At 44.1% G+C, this 6,668-nt stretch overlaps 1 pseudogene; it reads left to right on the top strand.

Annotated features, from left to right (window-relative positions):
* The first annotated feature begins 1,329 nt into the window (after positions 1–1,329).
* Positions 1,330–1,739, top strand: LOC108352016 (60S ribosomal protein L26 pseudogene; annotated as a pseudogene).
* Positions 1,740–6,668: the final 4,929 nt, after the last annotated feature.

Raw genomic sequence — 6,668 nt, 5'->3', positions numbered from 1 at the left:
AAAAGTTTGTCATTGTGTTCCGCCAGGCCAACTTGAGAGTCATGGTTACGCCTGTACCAAACACAGGGTTCCAGAGACTAGAATACACCCACTGCCATAACATGTCCCCTGGAGCTGAAAGTGGGCATGCGCTGAAAGCCAGAAAACCATGAGGACAGAGAAAGGCAGTCTCCAAAGAAAGGATCACGAACACACACACACACACACACACACACACACACACACACACACACACACACGAAATAGATGAATAGAATAGAATAGAATAGAATAGAATAGAATAATAAATGTCTGCTACAGAAGACAGAAATAGTTCCTTTAAAGTTAAGTAAGTCCTAAGTATGAAAAACCTGTGTCATGAATATCAGTCATTAATAAAAATGTCAATGTTTAGTGGAAACAGAAACAGGGGAGTGGTTAGGGCAGAGGAGCTCAGGGTTCAAAAACATGCACATCACACTTCCAGCTTCTATCACAGGTTGGTTACAGCCATGTGACACTTTCTGGCCAAGAGTTTTGAGGGGAAGCCACTGGCTTCCAGGAGAAGGTAAGTAAAATTGATTTGTTACTTAGTTCTTTGCAGAAGCTGTGCTGACACCATGGAGCCATAAAATACAATCCATGGGTCAGTGCATGCAGAGAAGCCATACAGCAAAGACACCCAGCTCACAGGAATCTTTTACAGAACTGAGGAATCTGCTGTGGTAAGATTCTGAGATTTAAGATTAAGATAGGATCACCCCTTGTGCTTTTGGACTTTTGCCACATGAATTCTAAAACTTTGTGGGGTTTGTTTATGTAAAAAAGCTCCTCCCCTCTTGTATTAATTACCTTTCTTGCTGTGATAAAATGCCTCACTAAGGCAACCGACAAGAGGGATGCTCTGTTCGGGGATTGCAGTTTAAGAACAGATACAGTTTCTACAGTAGGGCAGGGAAGGTGAAGGGTTAGGATCTGGATGCAGCTGGCTAAACTATGTCCAGAGTCAGCAAGTAAATAGAGCTGAAAGATTGGATTGCATTTTCTCTTCCTCTCATTCAGCCTGAGACCCTGGCCCAGGGAATGGTGCTGTCCACCTTCAGGGTGGGTTTTCCCTTTCAGCTAAACCTTTCAGGAAGCATGCTTATTGGCATGCCTTGAAGTGGGTTTCCATAGTAAGTCTAAAATCATGTCAAGTTGACAATGAACATTCACTCTTAACCCATTTGTTCTACTATTCCAGAACATCATGGACTTTGGTGATGTAAATATAGCAGAAATATATTTCTCATAGGTTAAGAGGTGGGGAAATTCACCTTTTGTGGCCATCACTGGATCACAGCTGGCAAAATGAAATTCAATCTCTTCATGACTGCTGACCAAAGCAAGAGTCACAAATGACATTTCAATGCATCTTCTCACATTGAGAGGAAGATCATATCTTCTCCTCTTTCCAAGGAACTGAGATAGAAGTATAAAGTTTGATCTGTGCCCATTGGAAAAGACAATGAAGTTCAGGTTGTTCAAGGACACTACAAAGGTCAGCAGATTGGCAAAGTAGTCCAAGTGTACAGGAAGAAATATGTTGTCTACACTGAATGAGTCCAGCGAGAGTCCACCGACCCAGCAAGGTGGGTGTTACCAGTCTAAAACTGGACAAGGACTGAAAGAAACTCCTGGAGAGGAAAGCCAAGTCCTGATAAGTAGGAAAGGAGAGGGGCAAATACAGGGAAGAGACGATTGTGAAGATGCAAGATTAGGGGCTTTACGCGCTGCTTAAATAAAAAAAAGGGGGGAGGTGGGGGAGACCCAAGGCCAACGTGCTGGTCTGGAAGACTGTGCTTTGCCTGAAGGCAATTCCTGGTTGGGGCATTCTCTGAATGGGAAGAAAGTTGTGTACTCATCTTGTAGGAAGGATAGAAAGTCAAGAGGGTTCACCCTTCAACTTCCAGCCCTTTACAATTGCTCCAATCCTAACCATGAAGGCTTTACTGCCTCCCAAAATGCCATGCTTCATAATATTAATGTGCTTGAAGTTGTTGCAACATGAATTTTGAAGGGAATACCCTAATTCAACCACAGTACTGGAGAGTTATAAGAAAACATAAGGAACCCACACTAGAATATATCAAAGTTGAGTGAGTTAACAATTATTGGTTATTAAAGAACAACTTATTTAGCTCCAAGCTCTTCCCCATCAGCTATAGTCATGGAGCTAAGATTTATTGGCTTACACCCTTTTCTACCACATAAGTACATGAGGGTGGGCTGAGGGTTCAATGATCTAAGCAATTCACTCTGTGTGGCTTTTCCTCCCAAGAGCAATGTATAGGTCATTTTATGCTTTATTCTTTGATGCTTTCCTGCATGTGTATGATGAACATCAACCATTCACTTCACCACCTCCCTGTTTTCTCTCATCCTCCACCCTCTTCTGATGAAAACTCTCCATGTCCCAGCAAATCTTCTTCCTGCTGTGAGTGTGATTCACTAAGCCTAACCAGAGCTGCTTGTATGAGCCTAAGTGGAAGGTTCTTTAATGGAGCAAGGGCAACTTGTCAGTGTCTGAAGAATGTGGTACTCACCCCTCAGCAAACACTCACTATCAGTAGTGTCTGGGGAGGAGCTGAGTCTCATGAGTATTCCATAGTAAAATATTGACAGGCTTAATGTTGGACAGCCTTGTGTGGATCCACACCTACTGTGAATTCATGAGTGCCATGTCCACATCATATCCAGGTGATGTACTTTCTGCGGATTGCCTCCTTTCCTCTAGACTTTATATTCTTTTCATCCCCCTTTCTGCAATTCTCCTTGAGGTTTGAAGTTAGTGGTATAGCTGTAGGTCATTTTCTTATGACATGAAGTTGTCACATCAGTTCAATAAGCATGCATAAGGCTTTCTCAGGTCCAGGTTCAGACCGAATGAAGTGACACTTGTGACTTCAGACCCATAAAGACACCTGTACCAAAGTAAAGCTGAGGTGTGAAGATATGCAAGTCTATAACAGAGCCATGGAAAAGGAATGAGTGCAAAAAAAGGTAGTGTTGGACCACGAAGTCCATCTGCAGACTCAGAACTCGTCAAGACTGCAGAAGATACCTGTGTGCGTGTCACAGTTTGTGTACACTATGAAAATGAAGAAAACTAGCCCCAATCTTCCAAGTCATGCACATTTTAAGAGCTCAAAAACAAAGTGTCTCAATGTCCATAGTCCTCTCTGTCCACCAACATCCTGTTGTATACAACATTCTGTTGTACACAACAGAAGTAATCCAGCCCCTGGCAGATTGGGAGTCTGTGTCTTTCTTTAGCTGTGACAAGCAAGAAGATGTAAACAGAGCATAAGGGAAGCTGTTGTTTCATTTGCACCCCTCCATCCGTTTTGCGGTGATAAGATACACAGCCTAGGAAAGCTATAAATAAGAGGCTGGAAACAGCTTGAGGGGCTGGTGATGGAGCCACAAATCAGCAGAGTTACATCTTCATCAGGACCCTGATATGGAACTTTTACAATTGCCAAAATATATTTGTCTCTGCTGCACAACTTGGAGATCACAAGCTAAAGCAGAGACCTCAGTGTTCCATGCATCGCTGTAAAGTTTTCTGTCGATCAGCCCAAATCTAGCTGGAGTGGGTGCATCCATTTCTTGTCTTACCTAGGGCAAGACTACTCAGCTCGTTGGCAAGTCTGACCATACCCTTTTTCTAATTTCACCTATATGGCACCCCTACAATGAGCCAAAATGCATGTGGGATTTAGCCCCACTGTACCCTCATGTTCTTCCTGTCTGAGCTCCCCACAGAATAGAGTGGGGAGACCCAGAGAGGAGAGCACATTACCTCACTTAAAATGCTCCTAAGCTGGCTTGAACCTAACTTATTTACTCTCCTCATTGGGGTTGGGGGCCCTATGCTTGAAATGATGGCATTGGCACTGGATTTGAAACAAAGAAGGCATATTTTGTGGAAAAGAGGAGTCTAGGGGCCAGAAGCTTTGACTTCATGGATATAGGAAGCAGAAGGCTCAGGATGGATGAACTGAAGTTTGGATCCTAGCGGGCACAGAGGACAGGTGTGGGACAAGAAAGAACAAAACCAAACAAACCCTCTGCTGGGAGCAGGTGTGTTTGGATTGCTCCAACCTCACCCTGAACACAGCCCTCAGGCCCGTGTGCCCTGCTTCAGGTGTCATTAAGCCACACACTGGGCTGTGCACTTCTCTCCTTCTTCTTGGGCCTGTCACTGTGCTCTTTAGGGGAGTTGGAGTGGTGGCTCTGTAGCAATGATGGACCATTATGCCACTTTCAGATTGGAAAACTAAGGCTTAAAAAGTGTGAGTAACCTGCCCAATGTCGCATAGCTATTAAAGGGGACAGAATTGGAAGTGGGCATAGACATAAAAATTTAACCAGAAACAGTCAGCTCCTAACTGAAAAATGTGACCGCTCTAAGTAGTCTATGAATTTTCTTTAAAGAAAAGAACAGGCCAGGCCACTGGAGTGTGAGAGAAAAAAGACAAAAGGTAAAAAGCGAACATTAACACCAACAGTAAAAGAAATGGAGCCACCATTCTGAAGTTGGAGTCAGGAAGCCAATGACAGTTTAGGTGTTGCCATGTGGAAGGCAAGACACAGTTTCTGGACTCTGGAGTCTAGGATGAGTATAATGGGCTGTCAAATGAGACTTTCTATTGCCCAGAACTGGTGACAGGTCACAAGGTAGAGGCCAAAGAGGAGGTAAGCAATACATTCTAACCATCATCAGAAGGGACCTCCATGCCAGTGACTTGCAAGTGAGGATCTCGTGTCAACAACTGTTCAGTGGCAGACAACTGGCTTCTCCACCCTTACTGTCTCCAATCCAGTGCTCCAGTGGCCCACACACCCTTCCCTGGCACTGATATTTCCGTGTACTCTCAACTTCCTACAAAAAAATATCCAAACCACCCTGTGAGCCTTTTTCAACTAGGGTTTTGTTTTGGTTTGGTTTGGTTTTCTGTACATATAATTTTTTAGAAGCTCTAAGAGCAGGGTTTAGCCAAGGATGACCAGGACTAGTAGAGAAATAGAGAAGCTTTTTCCTCCTCCTGTTCCTCCTCCTCTCCTCCTTCTTCTTCCTCCTCCACTTCTCTTCTTCTGGAAATACTGCTTTACATTTTCACCTGCTGTTCCCCTGAAACGTCTTTTCCAAATCTGAAAAGTCACCTCATACACTTAGGGAAAAAAATCCTAAAATTAATCAAAGTGTGATTGGCTAACCTGTAATAACAAGTACCTCTAAGTTCGTCGATGCAAAACCACACTCTCTTACAACATGGACTTCTCCCTCAGCCCCATGAGAGCTGGGTCTCTTTACTGGCGACCCTCTTCCATGCAACGAGGCCAGTATCTCATACCGAGGATCCACAGTGTCTTTACACAGCTTCCAAACTTCAGAAAGAAAAATGGATGAGGCTTTTAAGCACCCTGTCTTGGAAGCTGGTGGCATCTCTGCAAATCTTAGGCAGAACTTGTCACACAGTTGCAATGGAACTTCAGAAGATGATGGGAACTGCCAGGAAGCATGGACACATTTGATACCCACAAACGCTTATGTTCCAACCACTGCACCCTCAAGCTCAGCTCGGAAGTGCCTCTTCCATGAAGATTTACCCAGGAATTCCTGCCTCTTCCAAGAAGAATGAATTACTATCCTGTTTGTGCTTTCGCGGTGCATTAGTAAAAACTAAGCCTCTGGGTCACAACCACTTTATGGGTCAAATGACCCTTTCACAGGGGTCACATACTGGATATTAACACCACAATTCATAACAGTAGCAAAATTACTAGTATGAAGTGGCAACGAAAGTAGTTTTGTGGTTGAGGGTCACTACAACATGAGGAACTATATGAAGGAGTCGCAGCATCAGGAAGGTTGAGGACCACCACTCTGGAATTTTCAGAAGGCCATGTAATTTTGCTCTGACATTATCATGTGAGCCCCACAGAAGGAAAAAATAATGCTTTTCCCTTCTGTAGCCCCCATAATATTAACAGGGAAGTAGGCTGGGGTTGGATTTAATAAATTTTAAGTAAATATATGATATTTTGCAGTTAACTTTGACCTTTTGTTTCCCATCCTTCCTAGTGACTGGCGAGCATAGTGGAAACCTCCACAAGGCCGTCTTTGACCCTTTGATGTGGAAATGCTCCCTCGACTGCATTTATCCTTCTGGGAATGGCAAGAAAGCAAAGCCAGGGAAAGAGCAGATAAAAGTAAAGCCCCAGTACAGCATCAGTTCATCAGTACAGCCGGTCTTGGATGCCAAGGCCAGGTCAGGAGTAAGCATTGTCCCTCCAGGCATCAACCCACTCTCCAAGATGGCTGCACTTCCGCCCATCACCACCAAGAGCACAGTGTGCTGGGCTCCAAGCCCCTAGGGCAGGTGGCATTTCCAAACCCACAGTCCAGGACTTTGTAAGAAGAGCTGAGCTGAGCTGAGCTGAGCTGAGCTGAGCTGATCCTCAGATGGCAAGGATAAATGAAGGGAAAGGAACTTTCTCAGTTCAGGGCCTCTAAGGAAAGAAAAAAATGTAAGCTTCCTAAAATTCACCACTCTTGCCATATGCTGTGACTCTCCCATTCATACCAGCAAGTGTGGGAAATTCAGCTTCTGATTATAACATCAGGAAATTAACGAAGAGTT

Source organism: Rattus norvegicus, chromosome 9, assembly GCF_036323735.1.
Source record: "Rattus norvegicus strain BN/NHsdMcwi chromosome 9, GRCr8, whole genome shotgun sequence".
Taxonomy (NCBI): Eukaryota; Metazoa; Chordata; class Mammalia; order Rodentia; family Muridae; genus Rattus; species Rattus norvegicus.
The sequence above is the reverse complement of the archived record's forward strand: the minus strand, read 5'-3'. Positions and strand labels throughout refer to the sequence as shown.